The 12,905-nt window shown below is 40.1% G+C and overlaps 24 non-coding genes and 27 pseudogenes across 24 annotated transcripts; all 51 read left to right on the forward strand.

Annotated features, from left to right (window-relative positions):
- The first annotated feature begins 121 nt into the window (after positions 1-121).
- On the forward strand, positions 122-240 carry LOC149635133 (5S ribosomal RNA; annotated as a pseudogene).
- Positions 241-378: 138 nt separating this feature from the next.
- LOC149635134 (5S ribosomal RNA) lies at positions 379-497 on the forward strand (annotated as a pseudogene).
- Positions 498-630: 133 nt separating this feature from the next.
- On the forward strand, positions 631-749 carry LOC149635135 (5S ribosomal RNA). The gene has a single exon (XR_016372686.1). It is a non-coding gene; the product is annotated as a 5S ribosomal RNA (ribosomal RNA).
- Positions 750-880: 131 nt separating this feature from the next.
- On the forward strand, positions 881-999 carry LOC149635136 (5S ribosomal RNA). Its single transcript, XR_016372769.1, has one exon. It is a non-coding gene; the product is annotated as a 5S ribosomal RNA (ribosomal RNA).
- Positions 1,000-1,136: 137 nt separating this feature from the next.
- LOC149635137 (5S ribosomal RNA) lies at positions 1,137-1,255 on the forward strand (annotated as a pseudogene).
- Positions 1,256-1,393: 138 nt separating this feature from the next.
- Positions 1,394-1,512, forward strand: LOC149635138 (5S ribosomal RNA; annotated as a pseudogene).
- A 138-nt stretch (positions 1,513-1,650) lies between these two features.
- Positions 1,651-1,769, forward strand: LOC149635139 (5S ribosomal RNA; annotated as a pseudogene).
- A 138-nt stretch (positions 1,770-1,907) lies between these two features.
- On the forward strand, positions 1,908-2,026 carry LOC149635140 (5S ribosomal RNA). The gene has a single exon (XR_016372977.1). It is a non-coding gene; the product is annotated as a 5S ribosomal RNA (ribosomal RNA).
- A 136-nt stretch (positions 2,027-2,162) lies between these two features.
- Positions 2,163-2,281, forward strand: LOC149635141 (5S ribosomal RNA; annotated as a pseudogene).
- A 138-nt stretch (positions 2,282-2,419) lies between these two features.
- On the forward strand, positions 2,420-2,538 carry LOC149635142 (5S ribosomal RNA). The gene has a single exon (XR_016372978.1). It is a non-coding gene; the product is annotated as a 5S ribosomal RNA (ribosomal RNA).
- Positions 2,539-2,675: 137 nt separating this feature from the next.
- Positions 2,676-2,794, forward strand: LOC149635143 (5S ribosomal RNA; annotated as a pseudogene).
- Positions 2,795-2,932: 138 nt separating this feature from the next.
- On the forward strand, positions 2,933-3,051 carry LOC149635144 (5S ribosomal RNA). The gene has a single exon (XR_016372710.1). It is a non-coding gene; the product is annotated as a 5S ribosomal RNA (ribosomal RNA).
- Positions 3,052-3,186: 135 nt separating this feature from the next.
- On the forward strand, positions 3,187-3,305 carry LOC149635145 (5S ribosomal RNA). The gene has a single exon (XR_016372477.1). It is a non-coding gene; the product is annotated as a 5S ribosomal RNA (ribosomal RNA).
- A 131-nt stretch (positions 3,306-3,436) lies between these two features.
- Positions 3,437-3,555, forward strand: LOC149635146 (5S ribosomal RNA; annotated as a pseudogene).
- Positions 3,556-3,686: 131 nt separating this feature from the next.
- Positions 3,687-3,805, forward strand: LOC149635147 (5S ribosomal RNA). Its single transcript, XR_016372781.1, has one exon. It is a non-coding gene; the product is annotated as a 5S ribosomal RNA (ribosomal RNA).
- A 139-nt stretch (positions 3,806-3,944) lies between these two features.
- On the forward strand, positions 3,945-4,063 carry LOC149635148 (5S ribosomal RNA). Its single transcript, XR_016372447.1, has one exon. It is a non-coding gene; the product is annotated as a 5S ribosomal RNA (ribosomal RNA).
- A 135-nt stretch (positions 4,064-4,198) lies between these two features.
- Positions 4,199-4,317, forward strand: LOC149635149 (5S ribosomal RNA; annotated as a pseudogene).
- Positions 4,318-4,441: 124 nt separating this feature from the next.
- LOC149635150 (5S ribosomal RNA) lies at positions 4,442-4,560 on the forward strand. The gene has a single exon (XR_016372456.1). It is a non-coding gene; the product is annotated as a 5S ribosomal RNA (ribosomal RNA).
- Positions 4,561-4,689: 129 nt separating this feature from the next.
- Positions 4,690-4,808, forward strand: LOC149635151 (5S ribosomal RNA). Its single transcript, XR_016372994.1, has one exon. It is a non-coding gene; the product is annotated as a 5S ribosomal RNA (ribosomal RNA).
- Positions 4,809-4,939: 131 nt separating this feature from the next.
- Positions 4,940-5,058, forward strand: LOC149635152 (5S ribosomal RNA; annotated as a pseudogene).
- A 135-nt stretch (positions 5,059-5,193) lies between these two features.
- On the forward strand, positions 5,194-5,312 carry LOC149635153 (5S ribosomal RNA). The gene has a single exon (XR_016373042.1). It is a non-coding gene; the product is annotated as a 5S ribosomal RNA (ribosomal RNA).
- Positions 5,313-5,441: 129 nt separating this feature from the next.
- On the forward strand, positions 5,442-5,560 carry LOC149635154 (5S ribosomal RNA; annotated as a pseudogene).
- A 131-nt stretch (positions 5,561-5,691) lies between these two features.
- On the forward strand, positions 5,692-5,810 carry LOC149635155 (5S ribosomal RNA). The gene has a single exon (XR_016372792.1). It is a non-coding gene; the product is annotated as a 5S ribosomal RNA (ribosomal RNA).
- Positions 5,811-5,940: 130 nt separating this feature from the next.
- Positions 5,941-6,059, forward strand: LOC149635156 (5S ribosomal RNA; annotated as a pseudogene).
- A 132-nt stretch (positions 6,060-6,191) lies between these two features.
- LOC149635157 (5S ribosomal RNA) lies at positions 6,192-6,310 on the forward strand. Its single transcript, XR_016372647.1, has one exon. It is a non-coding gene; the product is annotated as a 5S ribosomal RNA (ribosomal RNA).
- A 136-nt stretch (positions 6,311-6,446) lies between these two features.
- LOC149635158 (5S ribosomal RNA) lies at positions 6,447-6,565 on the forward strand (annotated as a pseudogene).
- A 124-nt stretch (positions 6,566-6,689) lies between these two features.
- LOC149635159 (5S ribosomal RNA) lies at positions 6,690-6,808 on the forward strand. Its single transcript, XR_016372457.1, has one exon. It is a non-coding gene; the product is annotated as a 5S ribosomal RNA (ribosomal RNA).
- Positions 6,809-6,937: 129 nt separating this feature from the next.
- On the forward strand, positions 6,938-7,056 carry LOC149635160 (5S ribosomal RNA; annotated as a pseudogene).
- Positions 7,057-7,187: 131 nt separating this feature from the next.
- LOC149635161 (5S ribosomal RNA) lies at positions 7,188-7,306 on the forward strand (annotated as a pseudogene).
- A 135-nt stretch (positions 7,307-7,441) lies between these two features.
- Positions 7,442-7,560, forward strand: LOC149635162 (5S ribosomal RNA; annotated as a pseudogene).
- A 129-nt stretch (positions 7,561-7,689) lies between these two features.
- LOC149635163 (5S ribosomal RNA) lies at positions 7,690-7,808 on the forward strand (annotated as a pseudogene).
- A 131-nt stretch (positions 7,809-7,939) lies between these two features.
- LOC149635164 (5S ribosomal RNA) lies at positions 7,940-8,058 on the forward strand. The gene has a single exon (XR_016372803.1). It is a non-coding gene; the product is annotated as a 5S ribosomal RNA (ribosomal RNA).
- Positions 8,059-8,188: 130 nt separating this feature from the next.
- Positions 8,189-8,307, forward strand: LOC149635165 (5S ribosomal RNA; annotated as a pseudogene).
- A 132-nt stretch (positions 8,308-8,439) lies between these two features.
- Positions 8,440-8,558, forward strand: LOC149635166 (5S ribosomal RNA). Its single transcript, XR_016372648.1, has one exon. It is a non-coding gene; the product is annotated as a 5S ribosomal RNA (ribosomal RNA).
- A 139-nt stretch (positions 8,559-8,697) lies between these two features.
- LOC149635167 (5S ribosomal RNA) lies at positions 8,698-8,816 on the forward strand (annotated as a pseudogene).
- Positions 8,817-8,951: 135 nt separating this feature from the next.
- Positions 8,952-9,070, forward strand: LOC149635168 (5S ribosomal RNA; annotated as a pseudogene).
- Positions 9,071-9,201: 131 nt separating this feature from the next.
- LOC149635169 (5S ribosomal RNA) lies at positions 9,202-9,320 on the forward strand (annotated as a pseudogene).
- Positions 9,321-9,458: 138 nt separating this feature from the next.
- On the forward strand, positions 9,459-9,577 carry LOC149635170 (5S ribosomal RNA; annotated as a pseudogene).
- A 138-nt stretch (positions 9,578-9,715) lies between these two features.
- LOC149635171 (5S ribosomal RNA) lies at positions 9,716-9,834 on the forward strand. Its single transcript, XR_016372979.1, has one exon. It is a non-coding gene; the product is annotated as a 5S ribosomal RNA (ribosomal RNA).
- Positions 9,835-9,971: 137 nt separating this feature from the next.
- LOC149635172 (5S ribosomal RNA) lies at positions 9,972-10,089 on the forward strand (annotated as a pseudogene).
- Positions 10,090-10,227: 138 nt separating this feature from the next.
- Positions 10,228-10,346, forward strand: LOC149635173 (5S ribosomal RNA). The gene has a single exon (XR_016372711.1). It is a non-coding gene; the product is annotated as a 5S ribosomal RNA (ribosomal RNA).
- Positions 10,347-10,481: 135 nt separating this feature from the next.
- On the forward strand, positions 10,482-10,600 carry LOC149635174 (5S ribosomal RNA). Its single transcript, XR_016372478.1, has one exon. It is a non-coding gene; the product is annotated as a 5S ribosomal RNA (ribosomal RNA).
- A 131-nt stretch (positions 10,601-10,731) lies between these two features.
- On the forward strand, positions 10,732-10,850 carry LOC149635175 (5S ribosomal RNA; annotated as a pseudogene).
- A 131-nt stretch (positions 10,851-10,981) lies between these two features.
- Positions 10,982-11,100, forward strand: LOC149635176 (5S ribosomal RNA). Its single transcript, XR_016372814.1, has one exon. It is a non-coding gene; the product is annotated as a 5S ribosomal RNA (ribosomal RNA).
- A 139-nt stretch (positions 11,101-11,239) lies between these two features.
- LOC149635177 (5S ribosomal RNA) lies at positions 11,240-11,358 on the forward strand. Its single transcript, XR_016372448.1, has one exon. It is a non-coding gene; the product is annotated as a 5S ribosomal RNA (ribosomal RNA).
- Positions 11,359-11,493: 135 nt separating this feature from the next.
- LOC149635178 (5S ribosomal RNA) lies at positions 11,494-11,612 on the forward strand (annotated as a pseudogene).
- Positions 11,613-11,736: 124 nt separating this feature from the next.
- Positions 11,737-11,855, forward strand: LOC149635179 (5S ribosomal RNA). The gene has a single exon (XR_016372458.1). It is a non-coding gene; the product is annotated as a 5S ribosomal RNA (ribosomal RNA).
- A 129-nt stretch (positions 11,856-11,984) lies between these two features.
- LOC149635180 (5S ribosomal RNA) lies at positions 11,985-12,103 on the forward strand. The gene has a single exon (XR_016372996.1). It is a non-coding gene; the product is annotated as a 5S ribosomal RNA (ribosomal RNA).
- A 131-nt stretch (positions 12,104-12,234) lies between these two features.
- LOC149635181 (5S ribosomal RNA) lies at positions 12,235-12,353 on the forward strand (annotated as a pseudogene).
- A 135-nt stretch (positions 12,354-12,488) lies between these two features.
- Positions 12,489-12,607, forward strand: LOC149635182 (5S ribosomal RNA). Its single transcript, XR_016373043.1, has one exon. It is a non-coding gene; the product is annotated as a 5S ribosomal RNA (ribosomal RNA).
- A 129-nt stretch (positions 12,608-12,736) lies between these two features.
- On the forward strand, positions 12,737-12,855 carry LOC149635183 (5S ribosomal RNA; annotated as a pseudogene).
- Positions 12,856-12,905: the final 50 nt, after the last annotated feature.

Genomic DNA, 12,905 nt, shown 5'->3' on the forward strand with positions numbered 1-12,905 from the left:
CATTTTTGAAATCCAACAGATATGAGAAAAGCAAAGAGAGTTTCTTTTTTTTTAAAAAAAAACATGGAGAAGGGTAATTTGTCAAATTAGTTTTAAATTCGAATAACTAACTAAAGTTCTCGGCAACGGCCATATCACGCTGAAAACACCGGTTCTCGTCCGATCACCGAAATTAAGCAGCGTCAAGCGCAGTCAGTAATTGGGAGGGAGACCACTTAGGAACACTGTGTGCCGTTGTCTTTTATAGTTTAGTTCCCTTTTTTAAAATCCACCAGATATGAGAAAAGCAAACAGTGTTTCTTTTTTTATTTTTTGAAAAAATGCTGAAGGGTAATTTGTCTAATTAGTTTTTAATTCGAATAATTAACCACAGTTCTCGGCAACGGCCATATCACGCTGAAAACACCGGTTCTCGTCCGATCACGGAAATTAAGCAGCGTCGAGCGCAGTCAGTACTTGGGAGGGAGACCACTTAGGAACACTGCGTGCCGTTGTCTTTTACACTTTAGTTTCCTTTTTTAAAATCCAACAGATATGAGAAAAGCAAAGAGAGTTTCTTTTTTTAAAAAAGCATGGAGAAGGGTAATTTGTCTAATTAGTTTTAAATTCGAATTATTAACTAACGTACTCGGCAACGGCCATATCACGCTGAAAACACCGGTTCTCGTCCGATCACCGAAGTTAAGCAGCGTCAAGCGCAGTCAGTACTTGGGAGGGAGACCACTTAGGAACACTGCGTGCCGTTGTCTTTTACAGTTTAGTTTCCTTTTTTAAAATCCAACAGATATGAGAAAAGCAAACAGAGTTTCTTTTTTTTCAAACATGCAGAAGGGTAATTTGTCAAACTAGTTTTAAATTCGAATAACTAACTAAAGTTCTCGGCAACGGCCATATCACGCTGAAAACACCGGTTCTCGTCCGATCACCGAAGTTAAGCAGCGTCGAGCGCAGTCAGTACTTGGGAGGGAGACCACTTAGGAACACTGCGTGCCGTTGTCTTTTACACTTTATTTTCCATTTTTGAAATCCAACAGATATGAGAAAAGCAAAGAGAGTTTCTTTTTTTTAAAAAAAAAACATGGAGAAGGGTAATTTGTCAAATTAGTTTTAAATTCGAATAACTAACTAAAGTTCTCGGCAACCGCCATATCACGCTGAAAACACCGGTTCTCGTCCGATCACCGAAATTAAGCAGCGTCAAGCGCAGTCAGTAATTGGGAGGGAGACCACTTAGGAACACTGTGTGCCGTTGTCTTTTATAGTTTAGTTCCCTTTTTTAAAATCCACCAGATATGAGAAAAGCAAACAGTGTTTCTTTTTTTATTTTTTGAAAAAATGCTGAAGGGTAATTTGTCTAATTAGTTTTTAATTCGAATAATTAACCACAGTTCTCGGCAACGGCCATATCACGCTGAAAACACCGGTTCTCGTCTGATCACCGAAATTAAGCAGCGTCGAGCGCAGTCAGTACTTGGGAGGGAGGCCACTTAGGAACACTGCGTGCCGTTGTCTTTTACACTTTATTTTCCTTTTTTGAAATCCAACAGATATGAGAAAAGCAAAGAGAGTTTCTTTTTTTTTTAAAAAAAAACATGGAGAAGGGTAATTTGTCAAATTAGTTTTAAATTCGAATAACTAACTAAAGTTCTCGGCAACGGCCATATCACGCTGAAAACACCGGTTCTCGTCCGATCACCGAAATTAAGCAGCGTCAAGCGCAGTCAGTAATTGGGAGGGAGACCACTTAGGAACACTGTGTGTCGTTGTCTTTTATAGTTTAGTTCCCTTTTTTAAAATCCACCAGATATGAGAAAAGCAAACAGTGTTTCTTTTTTTATTTTTTGAAAAAATGCTGAAGGGTAATTTGTCTAATTAGTTTTTAATTCGAATAATTAACCACAGTTCTCGGCAACGGCCATATCACGCTGAAAACACCGGTTCTCGTCCGATCACCGAAATTAAGCAGCGTCGAGCGCAGTCAGTACTTGGGAGGGAGGCCACTTAGGAACACTGCGTGCCGTTGTCTTTTACACTTTATTTTCCTTTTTTGAAATCCAACAGATATGAGAAAAGCAAAGAGAGTTTCTTTTTTTTTAAAAAAAACATGGAGAAGGGTAATTTGTCAAATTAGTTTTAAATTCGAATAACTAACTAAAGTTCTCGGCAACGGCCATATCACGCTGAAAACACCGGTTCTCGTCCGATCACCGAAATTAAGCAGCGTCAAGCGCAGTCAGTAATTGGGAGGGAGACCACTTAGGAACAATGTGTGCCGTTGTCTTTTATAGTTTAGTTCCCTTTTTTAAAATCCACCAGATATGAGAAAAGCAAACAGTGTTTCTTTTTTTATTTTTTGAAAAAATGCTGAAGGGTAATTTGTCTAATTAGTTTTTAATTCGAATAATTAACCACAGTTCTCGGCAACGGCCATATCACGCTGAAAACACCGGTTCTCGTCCGATCACCGAAATTAAGCAGCGTCGAGCGCAGTCAGTACTTGGGAGGGAGGCCACTTAGGAACACTGCGTGCCGTTGTCTTTTACACTTTATTTTCCTTTTTTGAAATCCAACAGATATGAGAAAAGCAAAGAGAGTTTCTTTTTTTTTAAAAAAAAACATGGAGAAGGGTAATTTGTCAAATTAGTTTTAAATTCGAATAACTAACTAAAGATCTCGGCAACGGCCATATCACGCTGAAAACACCGGTTCTCGTCCGATCACCGAAATTAAGCAGCGTCAAGCGCAGTCAGTACTTGGGAGGGAGACCAATTAGGAACACTGTGTGCCGTTGTCTTTTATAGTTTAGTTCCCTTTTTTAAAATCCACCAGATATGAGAAAAGCAAACAGTGTTTCTTTTTTTATTTTTTGAAAAAATGCTAAAGGGTAATTTGTCTAATTAGTTTTTAATTCGAATAATTAACCACAGTTCTCGGCAACGGCCATATCACGCTGAAAACACCGGTTCTCGTCCGATCACCGAAATTAAGCAGCGTCGAGCGCAGTCAGTACTTGGGAGGGAGACCACTTAGGAACACTGCGTGCCGTTGTCTTTTACACTTTAGTTTCCTTTTTTAAAATCCAACAGATATGAGAAAAGCAAAGAGAGTTTCTTTTTTAAAAAAAAAACATGGAGAAGGGTAATTTGTCTAATTAGTTTTAAATTCGAATTATTAACTAACGTACTCGGCAACGGCCATATCACGCTGAAAACACCGGTTCTCGTCCGATCACCGAAGTTAAGCAGCGTCGAGCGCAGTCAGTATTTGGGAGGGAGACCACTTAGGAACACTGCGTGCCGTTGTCTTTTACAGTTTAGTTTCCTTTTTTAAAATCCACCAGATTTGAGAAAAGCAAACAGAGTTTCTTTTTTTTCAAACATGCAGAAGGGTAATTTGTCAAATTAGTTTTAAATTCGAATAACTAACTAAAGATTTCGGCAAGGGCCATATCACGCTGATAACACCGGTTCTCGTCCGATCACCGAAGTTAAGCAGCGTCGAGCGCAGTCAGTACGTGGGAGGGAGACCACTTAGGAACACTGCGTGCCGTTGTCTTTTACAGTTTAGTTTCCTTTTTTAAAATCCACCAGATATGGGTAAAGCAAACAGAGTTTCTTTTTTTTCAAACATGCAGAAGGGTAATTTGTCAAACTAGTTTTAAATTCGAATAACTAACTAAAGTTCTCGGCAACGGCCATATCACGCTGAAAACACCGGTTCTCGTCCGATCACCGAAGTTAAGCAGCGTCGAGCGCAGTCAGTACTTGGGAGGGAGACCACTTAGGAACACTGCGTGCCGTTGTCTTTTACAGTTTAGTTTCATTTTTTAAAATCCACCAGATATGAGAAAAGCAAACAGAGTTTCTTTTTTTTATTTTTTGAAAACATGCAGAAGGGTAATTTGTCTAATTAGTTTTAAAGTCGAATAACTAAGCACAGTTCTCGGCAACGGCCATATCACGCTGAAATCACCGGTTCTCGTCCGATCACCGAAGTTAAGCAGCGTCGAGCGCAGTCAGTACTTGGGAGGGAGACCACTTAGGAACACTGCGTGCCGTTGTCTTTTACACTTTATTTTCCTTTTTTGAAATCCAACAGATATGAGAAAAGCAAAGAGAGTTTCTTTTTAAAAAAAAAAACATGGAGAAGGGTAATTTGTCAAATTAGTTTTAAATTCGAATAACTAACTAAAGTTCTCGGCAACGGCCATATCACGCTGAAAACACCGGTTCTCGTCCGATCACCGAAATTAAGCAGCGTCAAGCGCAGTCAGTACTTGGGAGGGAGACCAATTAGGAACACAGCGTGCCGTTGTCTTTTACAGTGTAGTTTCCTTTTTTAAAATCCACCAGATATGGGAAAAGCAAAGAGAGTTTCTTTTTTTTAAAAAAAACATGGAGAAGGGTAATTTGTCAAATTCGAATAACTAACTAAAGTTCTCGGCAACGGCCATATCACGCTGAAAACACCGGTTCTCGTCCGATCACCGAAGTTAAGCAGCGTCGAGCGCAGTCTGTACTTGGGAGGGAGACCACTTAGGAACACTGCGTGCCGTTGTCTTTTACAGTTTAGTTTCCTTTTTTAAATCCAACAGATATAAGAAAAGCAAACAGAGTTTCTTTTTTTCAAACCTGCAGAAGGGTAATTTGTCAAATTAGTTTTAAATTCGAATAACTAACTAAAGTTCTCGGCAACGGCCATATCACGCTGAAAACACCGGTTCTCGTCCGATCACCGAAGTTAAGTAGCGTCGAGCGCAGTCAGTACGTGGGAGGGAGACCACTTAGGAACACTGCGTGCCGTTGTCTTTTACAGTGTAGTTTCCTTTTTTAAAATCCACCAGATATGAGAAAAGCAAACAGAGTTTCTTTTTTTTCAAACATGCAGAAGGGTAATTTGTCAAATTAGTTTTAAATTCGAATAACTAACTAAAGTTCTCGGCAACGGCCATATCACGCTGAAAACACCGGTTCTCGTCCGATCACCGAAATTAAGCCGCGTCAAGCGCAGTCAGTACTTGGGAGGGAGACCAATTAGGAACACAGCGTGCCGATGTCTTTTACAGTGTAGTTTCCTTTTTTAAAATCCACCAGATATGAGAAAAGCAAAGAGAGTTTCTTTTTTTAAAAAAAAACATGGAGAAGGGTAATTTGTCAAATTAGTTTTAAATTCGAATAACTAACTAAAGTTCTCGGCAACGGCCATATCACGCTGAAAACACCGGTTCTCGTCCGATCACCGAAGTTAAGCAGCGTCGAGCGCAGTCTGTACTTGAGAGGGAGATCACTTAGGAACACTGCGTGCCGTTGTCTTTTACAGTTTAGTTTCCTTTTTTAAATCCAACAGATATGAGAAAAGCAAACAGAGTTTCTTTTTTTCAAACATGCAGAAGGGTAATTTGTCAAATTAGTTTTAAATTCGAATAACTAACTAAAGTTCTCGGCAACGGCCATATCACGCTGAAAACACCGGTTCTCGTCCGATCACCGAAGTTAAGTAGCGTCGAGCGCAGTCAGTACGTGGGAGGGAGACCACTTAGGAACACTGCGTGCCGTTTTCTTTTACAGTGTAGTTTCCTTTTTTAAAATCCACCAGATATGAGAAAAGCAAACAGAGTTTCTTTTTTTTCAAACATGCAGAAGGGTAATTTGTCAAATTAGTTTTAAATTCGAATAACTAACTAAAGTTCTCGGCAACGGCCATATCACGCTGAAAACACCGGTTCTCGTCCGATCACCGAAGTTAAGCAGCGTCGAGCGCAGTCAGTACTTGGGAGGGAGACCACTTAGGAACACTGCGTGCCGTTGTCTTTTACAGTGTCGTTTCCTTTTTTAAAATCCACCAGATATGACAAAAGCAAACAGAGTTTCTTTTTTTCAAACATGCAGAAGGGTAATTTGTCAAATTAGTTTTAAATTCGAATAACTAACTAAAGATCTCGGCGACGGCCATATCACTCTGAAAACACCGGTTCTCGTCCGATCACCGAAATTAAGCAGCGTCAAGCGCAGTCAGTACTTGGGAGGGAGACCAATTAGGATCACAGCGTGCCGTTGTCTTTTACAGTGTAGTTTCCTTTTATAAAATCCACCAGATATGGGAAAAGCAAACAGAGTTTCTTTTTTTTTCAAATATGCAGAAGGGTAATTTGTCAAACTAGTTTTAAATTCGAATAACTAACTAAAGTTCTCGGCAACGGCCATAACACGCTGAAAACACCGGTTCTCGTCCGATCACCGAAGTTAAGCAGCGTCGAGCGCAGTCAGTACTTGGGAGGGAGACCACTTAGGAACACTGCGTGCCGTTGTCTTTTACAGTTTAATTTCCTTTTTTAAAATCCACCAGATATGAGAAAAGCAAAGAGAGTTTCTTTTTTTAAAAAAAAAACATGGAGAAGGGTAATTTGTCAAATTAGTTTTAAATTCGAATAACTAACTAAAGTTCTCGGCAACGGCCATATCACGCTGAAAACACCGGTTCTCGTCCGATCACCGAAATTAAGCAGCGTCAAGCGCAGTCAGTACTTGGGAGGGAGACCAATTAGGAACACAGCGTGCCGTTGTCTTTTACAGTGTAGTTTCCTTTTTTAAAATCCACCAGATATGGGAAAAGCAAAGAGAGTTTCTTTTTTTTAAAAAAAACATGGAGAAGGGTAATTTGTCAAATTCGAATAACTAACTAAAGTTCTCGGCAACGGCCATATCACGCTGAAAACACCGGTTCTCGTCCGATCACCGAAGTTAAGCAGCGTCGAGCGCAGTCTGTACTTGGGAGGGAGACCACTTAGGAACACTGCGTGCCGTTGTCTTTTACAGTTTAGTTTCCTTTTTTAAATCCAACAGATATAAGAAAAGCAAACAGAGTTTCTTTTTTTCAAACCTGCAGAAGGGTAATTTGTCAAATTAGTTTTAAATTCGAATAACTAACTAAAGTTCTCGGCAACGGCCATATCACGCTGAAAACACCGGTTATCGTCCGATCACCGAAGTTAAGTAGCGTCGAGCGCAGTCAGTACGTGGGAGGGAGACCACTTAGGAACACTGCGTGCCGTTGTCTTTTACAGTGTAGTTTCCTTTTTTAAAATCCACCAGATATGAGAAAAGCAAACAGAGTTTCTTTTTTTTCAAACATGCAGAAGGGTAATTTGTCAAATTAGTTTTAAATTCGAATAACTAACTAAAGTTCTCGGCAACGGCCATATCACGCTGAAAACACCGGTTCTCGTCCGATCACCGAAATTAAGCCGCGTCAAGCGCAGTCAGTACTTGGGAGGGAGACCAATTAGGAACACAGCGTGCCGATGTCTTTTAAAGTGTAGTTTCCTTTTTTAAAATCCACCAGATATGAGAAAAGCAAAGAAAGTTTCTTTTTTTAAAAAAAAACATGGAGAAGGGTAATTTGTCAAATTAGTTTTAAATTCGAATAACTAACTAAAGTTCTCGGCAACGGCCATATCACGCTGAAAACACCGGTTCTCGTCCGATCACCGAAGTGAAGCAGCGTCGAGCGCAGTCTGTACTTGAGAGGGAGATCACTTAGGAACACTGCGTGCCGTTGTCTTTTACAGTTTAGTTTCCTTTTTTAAATCCAACAGATATGAGAAAAGCAAACAGAGTTTCTTTTTTTCAAACATGCAGAAGGGTAATTTGTCAAATTAGTTTTAAATTCGAATAACTAACTAAAGTTCTCGGCAACGGCCATATCACGCTGAAAACACCGGTTCTCGTCCGATCACCGAAGTTAAGTAGCGTCGAGCGCAGTCAGTACGTGGGAGGGAGACCACTTAGGAACACTGCGTGCCGTTTTCTTTCACAGTGTAGTTTCCTTTTTTAAAATCCACCAGATATGAGAAAAGCAAACAGAGTTTCTTTTTTTTCAAACATGCAGAAGGGTAATTTGTCAAATTAGTTTTAAATTCGAATAACTAACTAAAGTTCTCGGCAACGGCCATATCACGCTGAAAACACCGGTTCTCGTCCGATCACCGAAGTTAAGCAGCGTCGAGCGCAGTCAGTACTTGGGAGGGAGACCACTTAGGAACACTGCGTGCCGTTGTCTTTTACAGTGTCGTTTCCTTTTTTAAAATCCACCAGATATGACAAAAGCAAACAGAGTTTCTTTTTTTCAAACATGCAGAAGGGTAATTTGTCAAATTAGTTTTAAATTCGAATAACTAACTAAAGATCTCGGCGACGGCCATATCACTCTGAAAACACCGGTTCTCGTCCGATCACCGAAATTAAGCAGCGTCAAGCGCAGTCAGTACTTGGGAGGGAGACCAATTAGGATCACAGCGTGCCGTTGTCTTTTACAGTGTAGTTTCCTTTTATAAAATCCACCAGATATGGGAAAAGCAAACAGAGTTTCTTTTTTTTTCAAATATGCAGAAGGGTAATTTGTCAAACTAGTTTTAAATTCGAATAACTAACTAAAGTTCTCGGCAACGGCCATAACACGCTGAAAACACCGGTTCTCGTCCGATCACCGAAGTTAAGCAGCGTCGAGCGCAGTCAGTACTTGGGAGGGAGACCACTTAGGAACACTGCGTGCCGTTGTCTTTTACAGTTTAGTTTCCTTTTTTAAAATCCACCAGATATGAGAAAAGCAAACAGAGTTTATTTTTTTTATTTTTTGAAAACATGCAGAAGGGTAATTTGACTAATTAGTTTTAAATTCGAATAACTAACCACAGTTATCGGCAACTGCCATATCACGCTGAAAACACCGGTTCTCGTCCGATCACCGAAGTTAAGCAGCGTCGAGCGCAGTCAGTACTCTGGAGGGAGACCAATTAGGAACACTGCGTGCCGTTGTCTTTTACAGTGTAGTTTCCTTTTTTAAAATCCAACAGATATGAGAAAAGCAAAGAGAGTTTCTTTTTTTTAAAAAAAACATGGAGAAGGGTAATTTGTCTAATTAGTTTTAAATTCGAATTATTAAATAAATTTCTCGGCAACGGCCATATCACGCTGAAAACACCGGTTCTCGTCCGATCACAGAAGTTAAGCAGCGTCGAGCGCAGTCAGTACGTGGGAGGGAGACCACTTAGGAACACTGCGTGCCGTTGTCTTTTACAGTTTAGTTTCCTTTTTTAAAATCCACCAGATATGGGTAAAGCAAACAGAGTTTCTTTTTTTTCAAACATGCAGAAGGGTAATTTGTCAAATTAGTTTTAAATTCGAATAACTAACTAAAGATCTCGGCGACGGCCATATCACTCTGAAAACACCGGTTCTCGTCCGATCACCGAAATTAAGCAGCGTCAAGCAAAGTCAGTACTTGGGAGGGAGACCAATTAGGAACACTGCGTGCCGTTGTCTTTTACAGTTTAGTTCCCTTTTTTAAAATCCACCAGATATGAGAAAAGCAAACAGAGTTTCTTTTTTTATTTTTTGAAAAAATGCAGAAGGGTAATTTGTCTAATTAGTTTTTAATTCGAATAATTAACCACAGTTCTCGGCAACGGCCATATCACGCTGAAAACACCGGTTCTCGTCCGATCACCGAAATTAAGCAGCGTCAAGCGCAGTCAGTAATTGGGAGGGAGACCACTTAGGAACACTGTGTGCCGTTGTCTTTTATAGTTTAGTTCCATTTTTTAAAATCCAATAGATATGAGAAAAGCAAACAGTGTTTCTTTTTTTATTTTTTGAAAAAATGCTGAAGGGTAATTTGTCTAATTAGTTTTTAATTCGAATAATTAACCACAGTTCTCGGCAACGGCCATATCACGCTGAAAACACCGGTTCTCGTCCGATCACCGAAATTAAGCAGCGTCGAGCGCAGTCAGTACTTGGGAGGGAGGCCACTTAGGAACACTGCGTGCCGTTGTCTTTAACACTTTATTTTCCTTTTTTGAAATCCAACAGATATGAGAAAAGCAAAGAGAGTTTCTTTTTTTTTAAAAAAAAACATGGAGAAGGGTAATTTGTCAAATTAGTTTTAAATTCGAATAACTAACTAAAGATCTCGGCAACGGCCATATCACGCTGAAAACACCGGTTCTCGTCCTTAACCGAAATTAAGCAGCGTCAAGCGCAGTCAGTACTTGGGAGGGAGACCAATTAGGAACACTGTGTGCCGTTGTCTTTTATAGTTTAGTTCCCTTTTTTAAAATCCACCAGATATGAGAAAAGCAAACAGTGTTTCTTTTTTTATTTTTTGAAAAAATGCTAAAGGGTAATTTGTCTAATTAGTTTTTAATTCGAATAATTAACCACAGTTCTCGGCAACGGCCATATCACGCTGAAAACACCGGTTCTCGTCCGATCACCGAAATTAAGCAGCGTCGAGCGCAGTCAGTACTTGGGAGGGAGACCACTTAGGAACACTGCGTGCCGTTGTCTTTTACACTTTAGTTTCCTTTTTTAAAATCCAACAGATATGAGAAAAGCAAAGAGAGTTTCTTTTTTAAAAAAAAAACATGGAGAAGGGTAATTTGTCTAATTAGTTTTAAATTCGAATTATTAACTAACGTACTCGGCAACGGCCATATCACGCTGAAAACACCGGTTCTCGTCCGATCACCGAAGTTAAGCAGCGTCGAGCGCAGTCAGTATTTGGGAGGGAGACCACTTAGGAACACTGCGTGCCGTTGTCTTTTACAGTTTAGTTTCCTTTTTTAAAATCCACCAGATTTGAGAAAAGCAAACAGAGTTTCTTTTTTTTCAAACATGCAGAAGGGTAATTTGTCAAATTAGTTTTAAATTCGAATAACTAACTAAAGATTTCGGCAAGGGCCATATCACGCTGATAACACCGGTTCTCGTCCGATCACCGAAGTTAAGCAGCGTCGAGCGCAGTCAGTACGTGGGAGGGAGACCACTTAGGAACACTGCGTGCCGTTGTCTTTTACAGTTTAGTTTCCTTTTTTAAAATCCACCAGATATGGGTAAAGCAAACAGAGTTTCTTTTTTTTCAAACATGCAGAAGGGTAATTTGTCAAACTAGTTTTAAATTCGAATAACTAACTAAAGTTCTCGGCAACGGCCATATCACGCTGAAAACACCGGTTCTCGTCCGATCACCGAAGTTAAGCAGCGTCGAGCGCAGTCAGTACTTGGGAGGGAGACCACTTAGGAACACTGCGTGCCGTTGTCTTTTACAGTTTAGTTTCATTTTTTAAAATCCACCAGATATGAGAAAAGCAAACAGAGTTTCTTTTTTTTATTTTTTGAAAACATGCAGAAGGGTAATTTGTCTAATTAGTTTTAAAGTCGAATAACTAAGCACAGTTCTCGGCAACGGCCATATCACGCTGAAATCACCGGTTCTCGTCCGATCACCGAAGTTAAGCAGCGTCGAGCGCAGTCAGTACTTGGGAGGGAGACCACTTAGGAACACTGCGTGCCGTTGTCTTTTACACTTTATTTTCCTTTTTTGAAATCCAACAGATATGAGAAAAGCAAAGAGAGTTTCTTTTTAAAAAAAAAAACATGGAGAAGGGTAATTTGTCAAATTAGTTTTAAATTCGAATAACTAACTAAAGTTCTCGGCAACGGCCATATCACGCTGAAAACACCGGTTCTCGTCCGATCACCGAAATTAAGCAGCGTCAAGCGCAGTCAGTACTTGGGAGGGAGACCAATTAGGAACACAGCGTGCCGTTGTCTTTTACAGTGTAGTTTCCTTTTTTAAAATCCACCAGATATGGGAAAAGCAAAGAGAGTTTCTTTTTTTTAAAAAAAACATGGAGAAGGGTAATTTGTCAAATTCGAATAACTAACTAAAGTTCTCGGCAACGGCCATATCACGCTGAAAACACCGGTTCTCGTCCGATCACCGAAGTTAAGCAGCGTCGAGCGCAGTCTGTACTTGGGAGGGAGACCACTTAGGAACACTGCGTGCCGTTGTCTTTTACAGTTTAGTTTCCTTTTTTAAATCCAACAGATATAAGAAAAGCAAACAGAGTTTCTTTTTTTCAAACCTGCAGAAGGGTAATTTGTCAAATTAGTTTTAAATTCGAATAACTAACTAAAGTTCTCGGCAACGGCCATATCACGCTGAAAACACCGGTTCTCGTCCGATCACCGAAGTTAAGTAGCGTCGAGCGCAGTCAGTACGTGGGAGGGAGACCACTTAGGAACACTGCGTGCCGTTGTCTTTTACAGTGTAGTTTCCTTTTTTAAAATCCACCAGATATGAGAAAAGCAAACAGAGTTTCTTTTTTTTCAAACATGCAGAAGGGTAATTTGTCAAATTAGTTTTAAATTCGAATAACTAACTAAAGTTCTCGGCAACGGCCATATCACGCTGAAAACACCGGTTCTCGTCCGATCACCGAAATTAAGCCGCGTCAAGCGCAGTCAGTACTTGGGAGGGAGACCAATTAGGAACACAGCGTGCCGATGTCTTTTACAGTGTAGTTTCCTTTTTTAAAATCCACCAGATATGAGAAAAGCAAAGAGAGTTTCTTTTTTTAAAAAAAAACATGGAGAAGGGTAATTTGTCAAATTAGTTTTAAATTCGAATAACTAACTAAAGTTCTCGGCAACGGCCATATCACGCTGAAAACACCGGTTCTCGTCCGATCACCGAAGTTAAGCAGCGTCGAGCGCAGTCTGTACTTGAGAGGGAGATCACTTAGGAACACTGCGTGCCGTTGTCTTTTACAGTTTAGTTTCCTTTTTTAAATCCAACAGATATGAGAAAAGCAAACAGAGTTTCTTTTTTTCAAACATGCAGAAGGGTAATTTGTCAAATTAGTTTTAAATTCGAATAACTAACTAAAGTTCTCGGCAACGGCCATATCACGCTGAAAACACCGGTTCTCGTCCGATCACCGAAGTTAAGTAGCGTCGAGCGCAGTCAGTACGTGGGAGGGAGACCACTTAGGAACACTGCGTGCCGTTTTCTTTTACAGTGTAGTTTCCTTTTTTAAAATCCACCAGATATGAGAAAAGCAA

Source organism: Phalangium opilio, unplaced genomic scaffold (genome assembly GCF_054372755.1).
Source record: "Phalangium opilio isolate 3A_F unplaced genomic scaffold, DU_Popi_V2 ptg000095l_1, whole genome shotgun sequence".
In the NCBI taxonomy this organism is placed as follows: Eukaryota; Metazoa; Arthropoda; class Arachnida; order Opiliones; family Phalangiidae; genus Phalangium; species Phalangium opilio.